This window comes from Podarcis gaigeae, assembly GCF_964106915.1.
Source record: "Podarcis gaigeae genome assembly, chromosome: 6".
In the NCBI taxonomy this organism is placed as follows: Eukaryota; Metazoa; Chordata; class Lepidosauria; order Squamata; family Lacertidae; genus Podarcis; species Podarcis gaigeae.
The window spans coordinates 68,558,076-68,580,685 of NC_139682.1; the positions used below are offsets into that span (position 1 = coordinate 68,558,076).

General features: G+C 45.2%; 1 long non-coding RNA gene across 3 annotated transcripts in view; it reads left to right on the top strand.

The window, feature by feature from the left end:
- LOC310846677 overlaps positions 1-22,610 on the top strand; it is a 58,774-nt gene that overhangs the window by 12,397 nt on the left and 23,767 nt on the right. For all 3 annotated transcript variants that reach the window (XR_014565450.1, XR_014565451.1, XR_014565452.1), the window contains exon 6: positions 15,209-15,430. This is a non-coding gene — a long non-coding RNA (uncharacterized lncRNA). The remainder of the gene's footprint in view (positions 1-15,208; positions 15,431-22,610) is intronic.

Sequence of the window (22,610 nt, forward strand, 5' to 3'; positions counted from 1 at the left end):
TAGTCATGCTGGCCGCATGACCCGGAAAGCTGTCTGTTCCCTTGGCCTGAAGTGAGATGAGCGCCACACTCCATAGTCGCCTTTGACTGGACTTAACTGTCCAGGGGTCTTTTACCTTTTAAGTACTCTAGAGTTTGGGGTTTGGTGTCTTAACAGACATATTGGAATAAGTGGAGGGGAGCAACTGAATGGTAATTTTGTTCACAACTGAATTCTATTAATATGTGCAGAATTACAGATATGAAGATAATGCCTAGCCATATGACTTCTCCTTTTAAGAACTCTTTCTAAATAAATACAAAGATCCTGTGTTCTTCCTTAAAGATAACTAACTTTCTATTGAAACAGACTAAAGAACTAAAATGGTCTTTGTTGGCCTGACTGTATGATATTATGAAGGTGAGAGAGGGCCTAATTTTTACCTTGAGGTCTTAAATGAAGATCTCCCCAAATATATATGTCAGAGAATCTTCTGGCATTAACACTAACAGCTAGAGCAAACAATTTGTATTAAAATAAACCCACCAGGAAAGACAAACACAAGGGTGCATGTGTGTTTGTGAGTGAGTGAGAGAGAGAGAGAATGAGTGAGAGACAGAGAGCACTGACAGCTACTCTTAATTCACTTGCCAGTGTTTCCTGTTTGGAATTGTCTTGAGAAAAATAATTTGATAAGCATTAGCAGGCAATGCATTTCTCCCCAGATATTCAAAAGAGGAGCTACATTTTTTTTTTAAAAAAAGAAAACTTTACATTAAAGGAGGATTTTTTTTAATAGCAGTCTTGCTAAAATAATTATAGCAATTACATACGTTTGGCAGTGTTCAAGAACATGAGAAATGGCAGAGGGGAAGAATAAACTATTTCCCCTTCGAGGCTGCATTCTCTACATTCCCTCTTTCTAAGTTTACCCCTGAGAACTACATTTCTACCTAAATCAAATTGTATTGAATCCATCTTGAATTCAGATGTTCCTAATTTTAGGGTCCCTGTCATATTATTTGTCTAATGGGTGTTCTCAGCTCCTTTTATCTTTATGCATTTCAAACCACTTTGCTGGTTCATTCCCCACCCTACTGACTAGAAACTCTGTACTTATGACCCTCGGATTTTATCACTTTATCACCATGGATATCTAATGAGAATGTGCTTGTAATTGTTAGATGCTATACTACAGCAATTAAAAGCCACAGATAATCACTCCTATTTTTCTTTAACAAAAAACTTTTTTTTAAAAAAAAAAAGACAACTCTGAACAGATTTCCACATAAATGGAGTCCACAGTCCTATGTATTGAGCTAATCGTCTGTCTACTTTGTTAATGGCCTACATTTATAAGGGTGAACAAAAATAACTTCTCATAGGTATCTGGTTGGCCACTGTGAGGACATGATGCTGAATTAACTGGGTCTTTGGCCTGATCCACAGAGCTCTTCTTATGTTCAACCTTTAAAAAGAATTTCATTTTTGAACAAAACATAGAAACCACACAAACCTTCCGAGAAGTTCATAGTGCCATGCAAAGATTCCCCTGAAGTTCACTCATCTAGGTACAAACCAATCATAGGTATGCTTCCACCAGCAATTTCTAGGCATGTGTTGTGCAGGAGGGGGGGGAGACTATCTTTTTCTTTTTGAGGAAGAATATGACAGGACGTTTATATGTGAGAGTGATCTGAAAGCACACAAAACCCCTGGCTGTGCCCTAAAAATACAATTTGGGAAACCGCCTAAAGTCTGAATGCGACAAACATCTCTTTCAATCAGCAAAGCTTTCAGGGGGGAAAAGAAGAAGAAATACTTTGGGAAAGAAAGAATGTTATTGCTTATTATATTTCATTCTGTTTGCTGAATTTGTTTTTCAGCCCATACCTGTTACCACTTCGAGCTTGAATGAAACGTGCTGGTGAACTTGCATTTCGAATCGACTTCTGCTGAAAGCAAATTGGTTAATGATGGAGGTCAGTATTAGAGAAAGTTTTAGACTTCAGATGCACTGCTGCCATCAAGGCTATCCCTCTAATGGTGCTTGCCTCCCCTGTCAACACCCCACTTGGGCAGGTGAGAGGACGGCTGCTGATATCCCTGAAAAATATCCAAGTGGACAGTCCTGAGATAGGGTGTTTTGAAGGTGTATCCCATTTTGAGCTGGTCTGAAAGGGGTCTGGATATGACACAAAGAGACGGGACACAAGCATTTGTAAAACAGAGTTCACATTCTGAACACATACAAACACACTGTTGCTTTTGCTCCTATTTCTGGCATTTAAAGAGGCAACCCATTAATAACTTTATTTGAGGTCCAACTCCTGCTCAATTTCTGATATCCATTGTTCACCAATTTGCTTCTCAGCAAATGTCGATTCAAAATGTAAGTTCAGCAGCAAGTTTTGTTTAAACTTCAAGTGGTAATATGTTTGGAACAAAGAACAAATTCAGCAAACAAAACGAAGTATAATTAGCAATTATAGTCTTAATTATTCCATGTATTTCTTTTTTTCTAATTACCAGAAGAATTAAAATATTAATTATTCACCAAATAATATCTGCATATAATTGTTAGTTTGCAAACTGTGCACATAAAAAGTCCATCACAAGTACTAAAACATTCAGATTGTGAGGATATATGCTCATTTTGACTGGAAGCTTGTTTCAGTTAGAAGCTGCTCAGGAACATGGCACCTGAAAATACAAACAATGTAGGATTAGGGAAGGATCATCTCTGGAGATTAGCACGTGAGGTACTTCATAGATTAGATGGAGAGGACAGACACCCAAAGGAAACCTCAGTCCTTCAGTTGCTATTTCAAATATATTTAGTGCCACTGTCGACAGCATGAAGCAATGGAAAGTGGTCAATAAGGTACCTGACAGACCTGATTTCTTATCCTGTCTTAAGATATATTTACACAAGGACAAGAATACAACACAATTTAAGCACTCAGAGATCCACTAGGTTAAAACATGCTTCACTGTACATTGGGTTACTATAGCTAGAATTCGTGGTCCATAGGACTGAGTCAGACCAGTTGTCCCTCTAGCTCAATATTTTCTTCTTCTTCTTCTTCTTCTTCTTCTTCTTCTTCTTCTTCTTCTTCTTCTTCTTCTTCTTCTTCTTCTTCTCCTCCTCCTCCTCCTCCTCCTTCTTCTTCTACTACTACTACTAATAATAATTTTATTATTTATACTCCACCCATCTGGCTGGATTTCCCCAGACACTCTGGACAGCTCCCCAGAATAGTAACAACACCATAAAACATAAAACATTAAAAACTTCCCTACTGACAGGCAGCACTGGGGTCTATCCCAGCCCTACCAGGAGATGCCAGTGATTTAAACTTGGACCTCTTGAATGCATACCTTCCAGCATTTCTCTGATGAAAGCAGGGATGATGATGATGATGATGATGATGATGATGATGATGATGATTTGTACCCCACCCATCTGACTGGGCTGCTCCAGTCACTCTGGGCAGCTTCCAACATATATAAAAACATAATAAAACTTCACACATTAAAAAGCTTCCCTATACAGGGCTGTCTTCAGATGTCTTCTAAAGGTTATATAGTTGCTCATCTCCTTGACATCTGATGGGAGGGTGCTCCACAGGGTTGGTGCCACTATTGAGAAGGCCCAGTGACAGCATTTCCGATGTTAAAAATGGGCTGGAAATATTCAAATTCAGTTTCATATCATCTCTCCCGAGAGATGACTCCGATAGCTGTTTGACACAGTAAATCAGACTTGAACTTTTAATTGCTCAAAAGGTGTGATGACTCATCTCAAAAGCATTCCTCTACCCCATCCCCACTCCCAGGAAGCTCCTCCATATTGTTGCTTTTAGCTAATTTGTGCTTCTCCTCAGACAAAGCCTAAATATTCCCTGCTGCAAAGGAGCAACCATTCCTTCTTTTTTGTCTCAGTGAAGAGTAAATCTTATTTCTAGTCAGGCTCACCTTTGACATTTCCTAGAACATAGCAGTATTCTATTTTGTTAGCTTCCTGAAGAACATTTTCCCTAACTGAGGAAGGGATTGTCCTAACTGGCCCAGGAAGAGGGGCGGCAGTTCTTTCTTGCATCGCTTTCACAAGCACCTTCTTTTCCCTGCCTTCCACGGAGCACGTTTAGGTTTTGTTCAATGTTAAAGAAAAATTAGCAAAAGTGGAGAAGGGTTAGCACCATATCAAGATTGCAGCGATTGTTTTTGCAGCAGCTGTCTCCTGGCCGTGGCCCCAACACACATCCATCATGCCATCATGTATCCATTCAGTGCACAATTGGCAGGGAACGAGATGGAAACAGTCCATCAATCTAATGTCACAGCTGTAATAAAAATCTACAGAAAACCTATAAACAATGGTTATACCCTCAGTTATACAGCTCCAATGTGCTGACTGGTGTGAAGTGCGCCAAAGAGTTGAGGCAGGGAAGGAATTCATGGGAGGTTGGGGGGGTTGCAACTCCTCAGCAGCCTGCCATTGAAGTCATTTTGCAAGCACCAAATATTGCAGGTTACAGCCTTGCAAAAGCCAAAGAAAGGAGATGGAATAAAAAAAAATTGCTGAAATTCATACACACAAAGAGCAAATAATCTGGCAGCCACAGTAGCTACCGCCGTGCATGTTTTTGTTGAATAAACCCTCTTTTACCCACAAATACAAAGACATAAGTGCCCATTTGTTAGGGTTATAAAGCTCTCAGATAAATAGTCAAAAGTACTTTAGGGAAGTATGTTTTCCATCTTTGCCAATAAATGGGGAGATGTGTATATATTCCTCCTTTGCACTGTACCTCAAACTGCACTTAGCAAAGCCAAGGGTGATTTGAGGTTTTTCCTTCTTTTAAAAAAAGAAGAAATTGTTCTCACTTTAGAATAAGAGTGCAATACTATCAGGAGTACAGAACTCAGTAAAAGACTCTTGGTAAGTTTCAGACTAATGGATCATGTGACAAGCAATCCCGTGTTTTAACAATCCCCACTCTACGTCAAGCTCAACACACAACAGTACAATGGCTTGACAAAAGGAATATATCCAGAAAAATATGGAATGCAAAACATGATTTGGCTGTTTAGCTAATGTTGGGTTGTTGTTGTTGTTTTTCATGTAAAGTGAACTAGGAAGATATTCCTACAGATGAAATGGTAAAAAGCAGATTACCCAAGGGATAATATCAGGGATTGCCAAACTGGAAGTTATGAATGTCACACTGTCAGGGCATCAGAAATCAAACAGAAAAGACAGAAGCTTGCATTCCAACAGTGGATTATGCAGAAATTCAAGAGCAAAAGCCAATGTGGAAAACTTCCTTTTAATTCCTACACAAGGGATATGAGATCTAGAAGCCTCCAAAGTGTTGAATAATGGTTAAGGATCTCTTCGCAGTTTATGTTTCTATCCATGTCTATTACTAAAAAAATTCAGAATGTGACAAACAACGGGTTCAAAGCACATGTATCTTATAGGAATACTTATCATCGCTTATCATAGCAATGACAGGCCGTTTCTTGGAATACAAAAAAATCTACTAGATTAACTGTGCTGTGTGTCTGTGTATGAGTGATGTAAGGAATCCTCAGAGTACAATCCTAGACAACCGGAGAAGCTAACCCCCAACCAGCAGTAAGATGCACTTCCCAAGCAAGAATTTTCTCTCCGCACTGCCCCAGGATCTCACCAGTTTTCATGGCAGCGAAAATTTAAATGACATACCACAGCACTCGGTAGAGAAGTTTAAAACTCTCCACATGGCCCAGAACCCCAGTGGAGATGGCATTGATCATTTTGGTGAGCAGCAAGGGAGCAGCAGTAATCTGCTGACAGTGGCATAGCATGGGTTGTCAGCACCCGGGGCAAGGCAAGTAATTTGTACCCCCTAACCCGTGGATTTGCGCCCCCTAACCCTAATCCCCAGATGTTGCGCCCGGTGCAGCCGCCCCCCCCCTGCACCCCCACACTACGCCACTGTTAGCTGAGGAGGAAGGATGTGTCCCTATGTGTGTCTGTGCATGTCTCTCTGTGTGTTTGGGACTCCTGTGCATGGTGGCCTACACATACCCATGGCTGACATGTGACACACGCACCATGAGGGGAAATCGGACCATTGGGTCAAAAAAAGTGAAAGAACTAAGCCACATATGTCTACTTGAGTGCAGTGGGGCTCACTCCCACATTAGTGTGCCACAGTCTCATGGAAATCAGAGGAACATAAGCTCTTAGCTCTGCTGTTACACAGCATTCGTTTCAATGGGACGGCTGAGGAGTGTCTTCCTCTGATGTGCACCAAATCTGCTTTTTAAAATCACCAGCGATTACATTTAAGAACTGCATCATGATAAGGTTGCATTGTTTTGCTGGATGTAAGGATCCAACAGAAGAAGCAACTGCTTTTTGCAGTTATCTGTACTTCATGACTCTTCAGGTCTGGGTGTTTCTTGAGTTGCTTAATCTGCCAAGGTTGGGGGAAGGGAGCAAAAGAACCACAACAACAACCCAGTTTGTGTTGCTTCCTTTGTTTAACTCGGCTGTCTTCATACTCCTCTCTTGCCCGCTAGAAGATTTGTGAAAGATTTTTGGAGAAATGTTCCTGTTTATGAAATCATAATCAAATACTTGTGGGGTGAGTTGGCAGCGCAGTTGTTGACAGATGTGTCTCAGGCCTTTGTGTTGCAAGATAATGGTTTGAGTTAACAAAAATTGTTTTGGTGAGGTCATGGGTCTCTTCAGCATCAAACACAACAGAGCAATCTGGGTAATGAGGACCAGCAGGAATGGCACTGAGATGATGCAAATACATAGGTTTTTTATTTTTAAAAAAACATAGTTCTGACTTAGGGCTTAGCAGTTAACTATTTTGGAAATAAACAGGCTTTTGCTTGCTGACTTTAAATAGCACAATTCTCATCAATTTGTTTTCCACCATGCAGGATCTGGGATAGTATGTGCTCTACATCACAAGCTTGAGAAATGTCAAGTGCACATTATAGGATTTTGCATAATTACCTATCCGGAAGAAGACTAGCACTTATGTTATCAGATAAATATAACAAAGGTATCTTAATTCTTCGGCAAATGAGAATACCCAAACTCTTATGACTCTCCCATAATTCCCCATCTCCAGTTGATACCCAATGGATTGCTCTGTCATGCTGTTCATTTAAGTTATTGTAATACTACTAGAAGCCTTCATCTTTCAAAAAGAGACTTCTTTTTTGGTCCTGCATGGTTCATTGTAACCACTTAATTCCTCTCCTCCACCACCCTAAAGCATCTGTGAGAGAGGCATAGCTGGAGACACATCATTCTTCATAGGCTGTGTGGCTCAGAGACGGGCGTCACTAGAGTGCAGAAATGTTCTGGGAATTATAAATTGCTGGAGGGATTCCAGTGAAACAGAACCAGCCACCCAACTTGTTCCACACTTAAGTAATGATAAAGGAAGTTAATTGGTGGCTGTGGGTTGGCTCCCAGGAGAAGCTTTTAGGAATGATTCCCATGAACTGTTTGGGGGTGGTTTATGGACTCAACCATATTATCATATTGTTCTCGTGAAGACTAACTATCTGATGACAGTGTCTGAGTGAAAGCAGCATCACAGATCTAAGGGATTCTGCACATGCAAACTTCTTTCTGAAATGAATCTGTGGCATCTGTGGCTAGGAAGATTGTCTCTCCTCCCAATCGGTGTTGAGCAGAGGTGAGACAGTGGTCATATCCTTCATATTACAGATAGGTAGCCGTGTTGGTCTGCCATAGTCAAAACAAAAAAAATTCCTTCCAGTAGCACCTTAAAGACCAACTAAGTTAGTTCTTGGTATGAGCTTTCGTGTGCATGCACACTGTGTATCTGAAGAAGTGTGCATGCACACGAAAGCTCATACCAAGAACTAACTTAGTTGGTCTTTAAGGTGCTACTGGAAGGAATTTTTTCATATCCTTCATAGAAACTGAAGCACATATCAATGTACAAAATCTTGCCCTTTTGATAACAGGGTGCTTTCCCCAAGAAAAAATCGCCACAGCTCAGCACAGCCTTTTCACAGCCATTGTTGAATGGGAAACACACAGCTATTAATGGCTTTTATTTTATTTAACAAAACTCTTTCCTTGGGCTTCAGGTCATTTCAGCAACAGCATCTGCTAATCTCAATTTGACAAAGAGCTTGTTATGCATTTGATGGTATGAATCGAAGTGATGGAAGGTTTATCTTAGACAAATATCCATTACTATCACTTAAAGAATAAGTATGAAAGAGCTTGGGGACAACTGGTAATATAAAAATTGGCACATTGTCTGAGGATTTCAAAAAGAAAAAAATCAGAATAGATAGTGGCTTCCAGAGAGAGAGAGAGAGAGAGATTTCGAGAGTTTGTAATTCAATAAGTATAATATATTTTTATTTTTAGATTATTAAATGCTTGCTTTGAACAATGACTCTTCTTTCCATTTAAATATATTTAATTTAGTAGTTGCAGTTAAGGACTGAAGTGTTGTTAAATCCACAATAATTCAGAGCAGGGCTGTCTTTGTGGCTCTCCCTCTTCTGTGGCGTAGCATCCCTGTCAAGACAAAACAGGTGCCCACTATCTGCACTTCCCAGAAACAGATGAAGTCATTTTTGTTCTGACTGGCTTGGTATTCCCACCTGGATGAATGGGTCTCTGTCATAGGTCTGCTTTGTTTGTGTGTTTGTTTTCTGCACTACATATAACTGGGAATGAGCTGGAGATGGGCTTTTGCTGGTATCTTGTACATCACCTTGAGATGTGTGTTTGAAAGGCAATCAATCTATCAAGCATTATTTTTACGTGCTTCACTTTTATTTTCTTCTTTGCTTCCTTGGAAGGTGGCTAAGAGGACATTGGATGTGGCCACCACCCATTTCTTCTTTAACAGAGGGAGTCGGTTCGTTCCAGCTGCTCTAAAGGTCTTTAATGCCAAAGTAGCCCCAAAACTCCTTTACAACATTCCATTATGGATTAGTGCAGTTAACCAATCGTTGGAATGCATCCAATCCAATTTTCTGTGAAAAATCCTGGGGCTTACTGATCATTCCTACTGGTTGTTGGGCAGAATAAATGGAGATTTTGTGATAACCAAACACCAACCCCATTCCTTTAGGAAATCCCTCTCATAGGATGTACATTTGTCTCCTCTGGCTATTATTAAATGGGCCTTAAAGCTAGGGTAGGAAATGTGGCTCTCTAGCCCTCTTTGGGACTCTCCCTAGGCCACACACCACACTGGCCCTGGCCCTACCCTCAAGTACTTTTGCCTGGCTTGAAGGCACCTGGCTTGAATGTTTGTGTATGTGTGTGAGAGACTGTGTGTTTGTGTGTGTCTTCAAACCTCTGGTTTTTGCCTCGCAGGAATGTAGACTATTGTACACAGTTAAAAGTCACACCTCTTTGGCACGTGGCCCCCAGAAGGTGATCTACAATGGAATGTGGCCCTGGGGCTGTAAAAGGTGCCCCACTATTGCGTTAAAGCAGAGCTTTCCAAACTGTGTGTCGTGATATGTTAGTGTGCTGGCTGCAATGTGTAGGTGTGTCCCGCAAACACTTCTCGCGCTCCTCCCAGGGCTGGAAAGGGGTTAGTTTAGCCTCCAGTTTGCTAGCAAAACTGAATTTCTGTGTCACAAAATGATGCATGTCTAAAAAGTGTGTCACCGACATGAAACGTTTGGAACACTCTGCCTTAAAGACTTGGAGGTTCCACTCTGCTTTTAACCAAATCAGGTTGCTCATTTATCGTTTTAATCCTAAATGGATTTTAAAACTAATAAATTCTGTATGCAGGATCAGAGCAAAGGGAGGGCGTAGATTGAAATTTAACAGAAGATATGAGAAAAGTTTGCTTTGGAACACATAGGGTGGTGCTAATTGTTACAATATTCTCAGAAGGCTTTTAACAGCAAGACCATGGGCAATATGTTCCAAATACTGAAAGAGCTACAGTATTCAAATGCTGGAATACTGTATTCACGTCGCTGGTGCTGAAATGAGTGAAATATGTTGTTACTCAGGGTACAGATGGCCTCCCATTTCTACGCCAAATTAGTGATAGTTTTTCTCCACCCTTTAACATCTGCCCCGAGTTTATAAATTGTTGCATTGTAGTTAACTTCCTTAATTAGAGGAAAGACAAAGTATAATTTGAAAGCACAGCTAGAATTCATTTTCTAAACTGTACCACCAGGGAGAGATTTCCAAGTTTTATGCTGGGGGGTGGCGGAGCCTACCTGCAGATGCATGTTTGTATTTAATTTAAAGTTTCTGATTCTGCTTCAAAAGTCACACACCCGTTGAGACTGTGTCATCCAGGAAGTCCATTGGCAGCTGCTGAACTTGCCATCCGGAAGGCTTTCCACGACACGTGGTAGTTACTAACCCAGGACTTCACGGAATAGGCATCCCTAGTTCCGAAGTTCTCCAGATTCTATGCTCCGATTCTGGATTTCTGAATTACACGGTCTTTCTATGGTGTGGAATAACTGATGCATTAGATGGGTTCTTCCTTCTTGTGCTTTCATCTCTGGATTGTGTGCAATGCAGCATGCTGGCAGAGTTTGCCACCATTTCCAGTTCCTGAAGCTCATTTGTATCTGCCCTGCGTTTCCAGGCTATACACATTAGCAACACTCTGCAGAAAGACAGTCTTAATTTGGGATCCACAGGGATACCCGGCCTTATCCTGAAAGGGTCTTGATATGTTGTGCATGCTTCACATGAACATGCTAGAAAATGTGTCTGGGCGCTCTGTTACCTCTTCCTTTATCCCTCAAGAACTCACTAAGCTTATCCAGAGCAGGAGAATGGGGAAGAGGGGAAGAAAGTAGTCGGTTCTCCCAGGTCCTGACATACAAGTTCAAGCATCTCTGGCAGAAAGCTGATGCACCAGAGAAATCTCTCAGGATACCTACTCTGAGCTGACTAAGACAAAGAAGGACCAGAGCCATCAGACCATTGGCATGAGAGAACAGAGGTTTTGGAACTCGACTAGATCCAAAGCCCATTGGATCCTCTAGAACCAGGGACCCTAGAACCAGGAACTCTGGCGCCTGTACCTTCAGAACTTGCACCCCTGCTGAATGGTACGCTCTACAGAGGTGAACCCTACAGCTTATAGGTCCAGACAAGAAGCCTTGTAGGAATTGTAGGGAAACTGTTAGGCTCCAAGCCAGAGGATGTCCCTTTAAAGTCTTCCAAGAAAGGGATGGAGCCTGAGAGAAGTGATCTGGCTGTGGACGTATGAAATTGACACAAATATCCCTAATTTTGAAATGATTGTAAACGTCAAGCTCCCCACAATGTGGCTCCTGCTAGATGTTTTTGGACTACATTTCCCATCATCCCTGAACACTGGCCATGCTGGTTGAGACTGACAGGAGTTGTAGTCCAAAACATATAGAAGGCGCCTGATTTGGGGGAAGTTGGTATGTATCACCATTTTCATGTTGGATTTTACAGTTGTGCAAGTTTTGTTTACAAGTGTGTAGGGGTGCATGTAAACACTGCACATGTTCAGATTACATCTCCCATGCCAGATAACCAATAAAGGAACAAAATGGGGTAAATGGTCTCAAAACTATTTTGTAATCATCACCACAGGATCTAAACTACTTGCTAATACCTGGGAAATGCTAGTGTTATTCTGATCTCATTCTCACTGGGAAGATAAAGCTGCCTATGGGCTGCACCACCTGACATGGCTGGATCCTACCCTATTCAGAAAACCCCTTCCATGTAGTAAACTAGATGCCAGGGGAAGGGTGCTTTAGCCTTCTCCCTGATACACTAGATTTCTATATACAAGGACTTACATGGACGATCATGCCGTAATAGGAGCCCTCACCTGCAGTCTGAGATAGTAGATCCCAGAAACAATTTTGCCAATCCTACAAGAGGGGAAAATATTTTGTCATCACATTTCTTACATGTTGCCTGATGTCATGTTGCTATGGAAAATATGGACAACATAATCTAGCAGTTAATTTTTCTTAATTATGTCCAAGAAAAAGTCTGGACTGCTCGCATGGTTCAGTATTGTGTGTGTGTGTGTGTGTGTGTGTGTGTGTGTGTGTGTGTGTGGCTGCTGTGATATTAATTATCATAGCAGCTTGGTTTCTTGAGCCATTCATGTCTGTTAGCTTGGAAATAGATTAACTGTCCAGACTTAAATCTGGCTATGCCATTACTGTACTGTTGCACCAGCCATGGGGTGAAAACCCTTATATGGTACTGCACTGCCCTCCACTGGAATTCCATGGGGAGGGGGAAGATGCAACATCCATCTTTAAAATCATACTTGGATGTTCCCTTATTGTTGCTGCAATGTTGCAACAAGAAAAATACTTTCAGGAATAAAGTTCTTATTTTGTGTAGGACCCTCACCTTATCTGTTGTGATTCAAGCCTTTGTTTACCACAAGTGGTGGAATAGGATTGGATGCAAATCTGCCTTGTGTGTTTAATTTATGGCTGTTTTCCAGTTCATCCCATGTCAAACATGTATGTTTTTCCTCTCCTTAAAAACATTAGGAAGAAGAGCTGATTGATGTGCACACAAGTGTTCGGGGTTGTAGCTCAGTAGCATAGCATTTGCTTTTCCTGAGAATGCCCCTGGTTCAATCCTTAGCATCTCTAGGTAGCTCCAGGAGAGACCCACATACACATTTGAAATCCTGAAGAACCACAATTGGTCAAGGTAGACAAAACTGAAGGGACGCGGGTGGAGCTGTGGGTTAAACCACAGAGCCTAGGACTTGCCGATCAGAAGGTTGGCGGTTCGAATCCCCGCAACAGGGTGAGCTCCCATTGCTCCGTCCCTGCTCCTGCCAACCTAGCAGTTTGAAAGCACGTCAAAGTGCAAGTAGATAAATAGGTACCGCTCCAGTGGGAAGGTAAACGGCATTTCCGTGTGCTGCTCTGGTTCGCCAGAAGTGGCTTAGTCATGCTGGCCACATGACCCTGAAGCTGTACGCCGGCTCCATCAGCCAATAAAGCGAGATGAGCGCCGCAACCCCAGAGTCACCCGCGACTGGGCCTAATGGTCAGGGGTCCCTTTACCTTTACCTTAGACAAAACTGAGGTAGTTGGACCAATGGTCTGTTTTAACATAAGGCTCCTTCCTAGGTTCCTGTGGAACCTAGAAACAGAAACAGGACTTCTCATTAGTGACATCCACCATCTGAACACATGCCTTCCATGTGTCCTGATTTTCCAGGGACGGTCCCGGAATTATGAAAGCCATCCCGGCTTCTGATTTGATCCCGGAATGTGCCTATTTGTGCCACCAATGTCGAGCACAGGGAGGAGGATGAGCCAGAGCTTGTCCCAATTGGTGGCGGTGGCAGTGCTGAGAGGGAGTATCCCATTGTCTCTCTATGGCCTCTCCCTGTCCATTGCCCCCAACCTCCCTTGGGCAGGTTATAACAGCACCTGGGGAGCAGTTGAGGAGGAGAGAAGCTGCCACCACTGGCATCCAGCCCCACATGATGAGCTAGCTCTGGGCAGGAAGATAAGGAAAGCAGAGTCTTGAATTTATTTATACACACACACACACACACACACACACACACACACATTTGTGTGTCTGTGTCTAATCTTGCCCCTTTCTAAAATGCTCTTTATTGGTGTTTGTTTTCCTTTTTGTAAATCTACCAAAAAATCCAATCAAAATCAAGTTTAAGGGGTTTTCTCGAAATAGTGGAGGGGGCATGTGCTGTGATGAGGTGGTGGTGGCACTCGTCCTTCTTCTGACAGGAAATGCTGGGGGGGGATGGACAAAAATGGGGTGACGATGAACATCAATTTTGGGAGCTGAGAAATGTCCCTATTTTCATCTAAGGAATGTTGGAGGGTATGTGAACACTCTTCCTCAGGTAATTTATGAAGTGGAAACGATAATAACTTTTGACCACCTCTTAAAAGCTTACACACTTACCTAACGTTTTCTGAGTTACGGCTCTTAATTTTGTTTTTGTGCACTGCTCAGTTTTATTGTTGGTTTTATCTGGTTTTATCTGTTGTTGTTTTTTTAAAAAAAATTAATCTTGTATTGTTGCATTTTTATTGTAAAGTGGTTTGTTGTATATAGTGAGCCCCTTCCCCAATAAATAAACCTGTATGGTGCTATTCAAGGGACGCGGGTGGCGCTGTGGGTTAAACCACAGAGCCTAGGACTTGCCGATCAGAAGTTTGGCAGTTCGAATCCCCGTGATGGGGTGAGCTCCCATTGCTCGGTCCCAGCTCCTGCCAACCTAGCAGTTTGAAAGCATGTCAAAGTGCAAGTAAATAAATAAGCACCGCTCCGGCGGGAAGGTAAACGAGGTAAATGGCGTTTTCCGTGCGCTGCTCTGGTTCGCAAGAAGCGGTTTAGTCATGCTGGCCACATGACCCAGAAGCTGTGCAACCCCAGAGTCGGTCACGACTGGACCTAATGGTCAGGGGTCCCTTTACCTTTACCTTTATGGTGCTATTCTAATGAATGGTTAGTCCCACTTCAACTTTTCACACAGGTGACATGCAATTTAAAATCTTTAAATATTTTTTTAAAAAAATCAACCATAGAAAGTTTGCTCATCTAGCCTTTTCACTCTCTGACCAGCTTCTTCTCCTTTTCCTTATCCTGACCGAGGAACAATTCATTGGCAGACTTTTCAAATGAACTGCCTGAGATGGCATATTCTCTGCACGAGGACAGTTATCACAGTTTTGGTAGGCCCTAGGAATCCAACAATCTGATCAGGCAATTATGCCTTGGTCATCATTCTGCAATCTACAATTTCATTTCCCTTAATGGGAACAGGGAATCCACAGCAGGCATCATATAAACGGCAGTTGCAATTGTTGTCCTTTAGCATTACGTATCCAAGCACAAAATTTGAGCCTTTGCTAGGGAGGGGACAGGGGAATCCATCAAAGAGAGATGCGACTCTACTCAGAAATGTTTTTTCCTGGCTCTTTCCTCCTGAAATGTTTCAGAAGGCACTGTGGAAAATTAATTTTTGCGCAGCAGGTGCTGCTCTTCTGTTTGGGTGTCTATCAAGGTTCCCATCTATTGTGCTCCTCCATTATTTGTCTATTTCATTAACAAAAGGGAAATAGATTATGTTGCTACAGCAACAGCTTGCCTTCCATGGAACAAAGCCTTCATTGGAAGTGGAAGTCGGATTTAAGTTAAAAAATGACATTTACCTTACTGCAGGGAAACGGACAGCGCAAGGTCCTCTGCTTGAACGGAGCTCTACAAAAACATCAGAGAAAATGTTCTCGGAGGCAGAAAAGGCTAGTGAGTTACGTAGTGACAGCAGGCCTGTGCAGTGAGCCTCCAGGTCCAATGCATGGGGGATTCATCAACATGGTTCATTAGTAACCTCACCAAGCTATGAAAGTGTGACATCAGAAGCAAATGTCCCTGATGATGAAGGTAAAGGGGAGGGGAACCCACTAAGGAAATGGAGTGGGAAATTGTATATCCCCCAAGAGTATCAATTCAATAGATACTGTACGTGTTCTCTTGAAATGTGTCACCCCCTCCCACATACTCAAACCATTGTAGTAATTACCCAAACCACCGTACTAATTACTCTTGAAAAGCAACTTCTCTATGAATTCCTACACTTGTTTAACATGAGCCTAGGAACGGACAAATCAATCCATTTCTGGCCCGTCTTGACAATTTTTATAGATACCTGTCAGGGAACTGCCATCGGAGGGACAGGTGGTGGACAGGCTCCAGGAGAATAGGAGAGAATCTGCAGCAGAGGAAGGAACCAGCAGGGGGAGTGCAGGAGTCACAGCGGAGGGGAGGCTCTGGGATACTTCTAGTGAGAATAGCGAAGAGGTAACAAAACCCCCATTAGGAACTCCCACCCTTCGCCGGAAACTGTCACGCAGAGAGTCACGAAGGCGCATGTCCGTCAAACAGCTTTTATGTTGGCGTAAATTCCGTAGACGCCCACTGTCAGATTCTACCAGCGACTGACGGAGTCATGCTTTGGGGGCTCCGTTAGTGCCTCGGTTTGGATGACCAGCCAAACCCCAGAGGGATCAAGCTTTTACGCACAAGCAGCTCACTATCCCATCATAGCAATCTGACAGTCTTTGAAAGCAGCTTGTGCAAGCAGAAGGCATCATGAGCGAACCAGCCGGAACCGGAGGAGCTGGAGCAGGTCCAAGCCTGGAAGAAAGGTACAGGGCGTTGGAGGTCCAGCTGGCGCTGCAAACGGCGAGGCTCGAGGAGAGGAGGGCTCAAGATGCGGATAAAGGGAAAACCACCCCACTTGCCAGACGGGTGCCTGGATTGGTGCAGAAATTTGGGGGGGATCCCAGGAACTATCAAGCCTTTAGGACAGAGATGCAATATGCTCTCAATCTACTGTTTGATGACTTCCCCGATGAGAACTCTAGAGTGGCGTACGTGATTGGCCATCTAGAGGGAGGGGCGAAGGACTGGGTTCGGCCCCTGATGGCAGCCAATAATGAAATCTTAAAGGACACTATGAAGTTTTTTCGCGCCATGGACTTGATGTTTTCCAGCGAGATCGAGCAGGGGGTGGTGCGCAGACAGTTAATGGCGTGTAAACAGGGGAGCCGATCTGTACGTGAGTACTGGACTGAGTTCACCATGCTGATTCATAGACTAGGGTGGGACCTTGCTAGTGAACCTATTCAAATGCTGTTTGAAGAAGGTCTCTCTCCGGCAGTGAAAGATGAACTTTCCCGGGCGCCTAGGGCGGAGTCTATGGATCAGCTGACTAAATCAGCGCTGTCCATAGGAGCACGCCAGGAGGCTAGAGCTATGGAAAAGCGGGAAGGAAAGGGGGAACGTTGGAAGGACTTCCGCATTCCAGAGATTCCGGAGCAGCCTTTCCCGCCAGCAGAGCCGATGGAACTTGGAACAGCGCGCGCGCGCGCAGTTTCAAACACCAGTGAAGGGTGGAAGAAGGAGGGAAAGAGCGGCAAGAGATGCTATCTCTGCCAACAGCCAGGTCACTTTGCCAGAGTCTGTCCGCAAAGGAAGGAATGGCAAGGGATGGTGGGAACTGTTGGGGGGAAGGAGGAAGAAGAAATCACGGAGCAAGTAAAAGCCAACGCCTGGTTGCCAACATCAGGGCACAGCAGCCAGGCCAGGGAGTAGTGAATGTGCCCACGCCGGAACCTCCAAGACCAGCGCTTGTGATAGAGGTGTTGCTGGAACTGGCAAACGGACACCCACTGAAGATAAAAGCGCTATTGGATTCAGGTAGCTCATGTAATTTCATGAGTAAGGAGTTTGCAGCTGAACACCAGATACAGACTATCCCATTAAGTAAGCCTTTGCAGGTTACCACGATTGATGGGAGGGAGCTGTTGGGAGGAGAAGTGAACCAACAAACTGTACCAATGATAATGAGGGTGGCAAGACACACAGAACTGATAGCGTTTAACGTAGCCACCTTGGGAGGAGCTCCTATTATCTTGGGAATGAGCTGGCTGGCACTACACGATCCGCTAGTAGGCTGGCATCAGAGAGTGGTTTCCTTTGGATCAGCACATTGCCTAGAACACTGCAAGGAGGGAGAGGCTCAGGCAGGGGCCAGGGCCACTCTAGCAGGGATGGAAGTGATAGACAAGGGGAGGGTGCCACCACAATACGCTGACTTGATTGACGTATTCAGCGAAAAAGAAGCAGATAAACTGCCCCCGCACAGACCCTTTGACTGTCAAATTAACTTACTCCCAGGAGCACAATTGCCAGTGGGCAAGCTGTATGCAATGTCAGACAGTGAGATGCAGGAGTTAAGGGAGTTCATTGACAAGAACCTCAAGCGAGGTTTCATCAGAGAGTCACGAGCGGTGGGGGGCAGCCCAGTGTTCTTTGTGGACAAAAAAAACACGGGCAGGCCCAGGCTTGTATGTGATTTCAGGGCCCTAAATGCAGTGTCAGAACCAGTGACTTTCCCTATGCCTAGAATTGATGACATTCTAACACGGGTGAGAAAAGGGAAAATTTTTACCAAGCTGGACCTTAGGGGGGCATATAACTTGATACGTGTGAGAAAGGGGGATGAGTGGAAGACCACTATGTTCACCCCCTTGGGGGCTTTTGAGTACCGGGTTATGCCTTTCGGATTACAAGCGGGCTCCGCCTGCTTTCAATCATTCATGAATCACGTCCTGGGGCCACTGCTCTACAAGAACTGCGTAGCGTTCTTAGATGACGTCCTGGTGTACTCAGAGAATGAGGAGCAGCATGTGCGAGATGTAAGAGAGGTACTGAGCAAGCTGCGAGAAAACCGGCTGTGGGTGAAACTGGAGAAGTGTCAGTTTCATACCAGGGAGGTGGAATTCCTGGGGTACCGGTTGTCTGACAAGGGATTGGCCATGGATCCCAGCAAGGTTCAAGCGGTACTGGAATGGAAAACACCAAAGACCAAGAAGGACGTGCAAAGGTTCCTGGGCTTCGGAAACTTCTATAGGAAGTTCATCAAAAACTTTGCCCATTTAACAGCGCCCATCACGGATTGTCTTAGTAGCAAAAAGAAATTTGTTTGGACGGAAGAAGCGCAGCGGGCGTTCGAACGTTTAAAGCAGGCGTTTGCGTCGGAAGAGCAACTTTTGCACGTGGATCTACAACAACCAATGAGAGTGGAGACTGACGCGTCAGACCGAGCGGTGGGGGCCGTTCTTCTCCAGCCGGGAAAAGATACGTCTGAATGGAGACCGTGTGCATTCTTCTCGCGGAAGTTGAACAAATCCGAGAGGAACTACACAGTATACGACCGAGAACTGCTCGCCATTCATGAAGCATTCCGGAAATGGCGGCACTTGCTGATTGGGGCGCAGCACAAGGTTCAAGTCCGAACTGACCACAAAAATCTGGAATACTGGAGAACAGCCCGAGTGCTGAACCAGAGACAAGTGCGATGGGCCCAGGAGTTCTCCAAATTCCACTTTGAGATTCGTTACGTGCCCGGCTCCGAGAACGTGAGGGCGGACGCTCTTTCCAGGAAACCTGAGTACTTAGAGGGGGAGGGAGCGCCTGAGGCAAGGCATGTAATCCCTGAAGACCGCTGGGTGTGTGGGGCGGCATTGGTGGGGCAGAGGGAACTGATAGAGGGTACTGAGAACGATGAATACGCCCAAGAGAAACTCAGAGAGCTCAGGAGGACAGAGGAGAACACAGGGGGGTTTGAAGAAAAGAACGGGGCATTGTATTACAAAGGGGCACTGTACATACCCGATGGGGAACTGAGGGGCAGAGTACTCAAGCAGTTGCATGACAGCCCCACAGCGGGACATTTTGGACAGCACAAAACCATGTGGTTGGTTACCAGGGAGTTTTGGTGGCCCAAGGTGAGGGAGGACGTACGGGAATATGTCAGGGGTTGCGACAGGTGCCAGCGAGCGAAAGGAGAGAGGGTGGCGCCAGCGGGGCTATTACAACCCTTACCCACGCCAGAAAGGCCATGGGAGGCAGTATCCATAGATTTTATGACGGACCTGCCAAAATCCAAAGGCAAAACAGCTGTCATGGTGGTGGTAGATCTATTTGGGGGCTCCGTTAGTGCCTCGGTTTGGATGACCAGCCAAACCCCAGAGGGATCAAGCTTTTACGCACAAGCAGCTCACTATCCCATCATAGCAATCTGACAGTCTTTGAAAGCAGCTTGTGCAAGCAGAAGGCATCATGAGCGAACCAGCCGGAACCGGAGGAGCTGGAGCAGGTCCAAGCCTGGAAGAAAGGTACAGGGCGTTGGAGGTCCAGCTGGCGCTGCAAACGGCGAGGCTCGAGGAGAGGAGGGCTCAAGATGCGGATAAAGGGAAAACCACCCCACTTGCCAGACGGGTGCCTGGATTGGTGCAGAAATTTGGGGGGGATCCCAGGAACTATCAAGCCTTTAGGACAGAGATGCAATATGCTCTCAATCTACTGTTTGATGACTTCCCCGATGAGAACTCTAGAGTGGCGTACGTGATTGGCCATCTAGAGGGAGGGGCGAAGGACTGGGTTCGGCCCCTGATGGCAGCCAATAATGAAATCTTAAAGGACACTATGAAGTTTTTTCGCGCCATGGACTTGATGTTTTCCAGCGAGATCGAGCAGGGGGTGGTGCGCAGACAGTTAATGGCGTGTAAACAGGGGAGCCGATCTGTACGTGAGTACTGGACTGAGTTCACCATGCTGATTCATAGACTAGGGTGGGACCTTGCTAGTGAACCTATTCAAATGCTGTTTGAAGAAGGTCTCTCTCCGGCAGTGAAAGATGAACTTTCCCGGGCGCCTAGGGCGGAGTCTATGGATCAGCTGACTAAATCAGCGCTGTCCATAGGAGCACGCCAGGAGGCTAGAGCTATGGAAAAGCGGGAAGGAAAGGGGGAACGTTGGAAGGACTTCCGCATTCCAGAGATTCCGGAGCAGCCTTTCCCGCCAGCAGAGCCGATGGAACTTGGAACAGCGCGCGCGCGCGCAGTTTCAAACACCAGTGAAGGGTGGAAGAAGGAGGGAAAGAGCGGCAAGAGATGCTATCTCTGCCAACAGCCAGGTCACTTTGCCAGAGTCTGTCCGCAAAGGAAGGAATGGCAAGGGATGGTGGGAACTGTTGGGGGGAAGGAGGAAGAAGAAATCACGGAGCAAGTAAAAGCCAACGCCTGGTTGCCAACATCAGGGCACAGCAGCCAGGCCAGGGAGTAGTGAATGTGCCCACGCCGGAACCTCCAAGACCAGCGCTTGTGATAGAGGTGTTGCTGGAACTGGCAAACGGACACCCACTGAAGATAAAAGCGCTATTGGATTCAGGTAGCTCATGTAATTTCATGAGTAAGGAGTTTGCAGCTGAACACCAGATACAGACTATCCCATTAAGTAAGCCTTTGCAGGTTACCACGATTGATGGGAGGGAGCTGTTGGGAGGAGAAGTGAACCAACAAACTGTACCAATGATAATGAGGGTGGCAAGACACACAGAACTGATAGCGTTTAACGTAGCCACCTTGGGAGGAGCTCCTATTATCTTGGGAATGAGCTGGCTGGCACTACACGATCCGCTAGTAGGCTGGCATCAGAGAGTGGTTTCCTTTGGATCAGCACATTGCCTAGAACACTGCAAGGAGGGAGAGGCTCAGGCAGGGGCCAGGGCCACTCTAGCAGGGATGGAAGTGATAGACAAGGGGAGGGTGCCACCACAATACGCTGACTTGATTGACGTATTCAGCGAAAAAGAAGCAGATAAACTGCCCCCGCACAGACCCTTTGACTGTCAAATTAACTTACTCCCAGGAGCACAATTGCCAGTGGGCAAGCTGTATGCAATGTCAGACAGTGAGATGCAGGAGTTAAGGGAGTTCATTGACAAGAACCTCAAGCGAGGTTTCATCAGAGAGTCACGAGCGGTGGGGGGCAGCCCAGTGTTCTTTGTGGACAAAAAAAACACGGGCAGGCCCAGGCTTGTATGTGATTTCAGGGCCCTAAATGCAGTGTCAGAACCAGTGACTTTCCCTATGCCTAGAATTGATGACATTCTAACACGGGTGAGAAAAGGGAAAATTTTTACCAAGCTGGACCTTAGGGGGGCATATAACTTGATACGTGTGAGAAAGGGGGATGAGTGGAAGACCACTATGTTCACCCCCTTGGGGGCTTTTGAGTACCGGGTTATGCCTTTCGGATTACAAGCGGGCTCCGCCTGCTTTCAATCATTCATGAATCACGTCCTGGGGCCACTGCTCTACAAGAACTGCGTAGCGTTCTTAGATGACGTCCTGGTGTACTCAGAGAATGAGGAGCAGCATGTGCGAGATGTAAGAGAGGTACTGAGCAAGCTGCGAGAAAACCGGCTGTGGGTGAAACTGGAGAAGTGTCAGTTTCATACCAGGGAGGTGGAATTCCTGGGGTACCGGTTGTCTGACAAGGGATTGGCCATGGATCCCAGCAAGGTTCAAGCGGTACTGGAATGGAAAACACCAAAGACCAAGAAGGACGTGCAAAGGTTCCTGGGCTTCGGAAACTTCTATAGGAAGTTCATCAAAAACTTTGCCCATTTAACAGCGCCCATCACGGATTGTCTTAGTAGCAAAAAGAAATTTGTTTGGACGGAAGAAGCGCAGCGGGCGTTCGAACGTTTAAAGCAGGCGTTTGCGTCGGAAGAGCAACTTTTGCACGTGGATCTACAACAACCAATGAGAGTGGAGACTGACGCGTCAGACCGAGCGGTGGGGGCCGTTCTTCTCCAGCCGGGAAAAGATACGTCTGAATGGAGACCGTGTGCATTCTTCTCGCGGAAGTTGAACAAATCCGAGAGGAACTACACAGTATACGACCGAGAACTGCTCGCCATTCATGAAGCATTCCGGAAATGGCGGCACTTGCTGATTGGGGCGCAGCACAAGGTTCAAGTCCGAACTGACCACAAAAATCTGGAATACTGGAGAACAGCCCGAGTGCTGAACCAGAGACAAGTGCGATGGGCCCAGGAGTTCTCCAAATTCCACTTTGAGATTCGTTACGTGCCCGGCTCCGAGAACGTGAGGGCGGACGCTCTTTCCAGGAAACCTGAGTACTTAGAGGGGGAGGGAGCGCCTGAGGCAAGGCATGTAATCCCTGAAGACCGCTGGGTGTGTGGGGC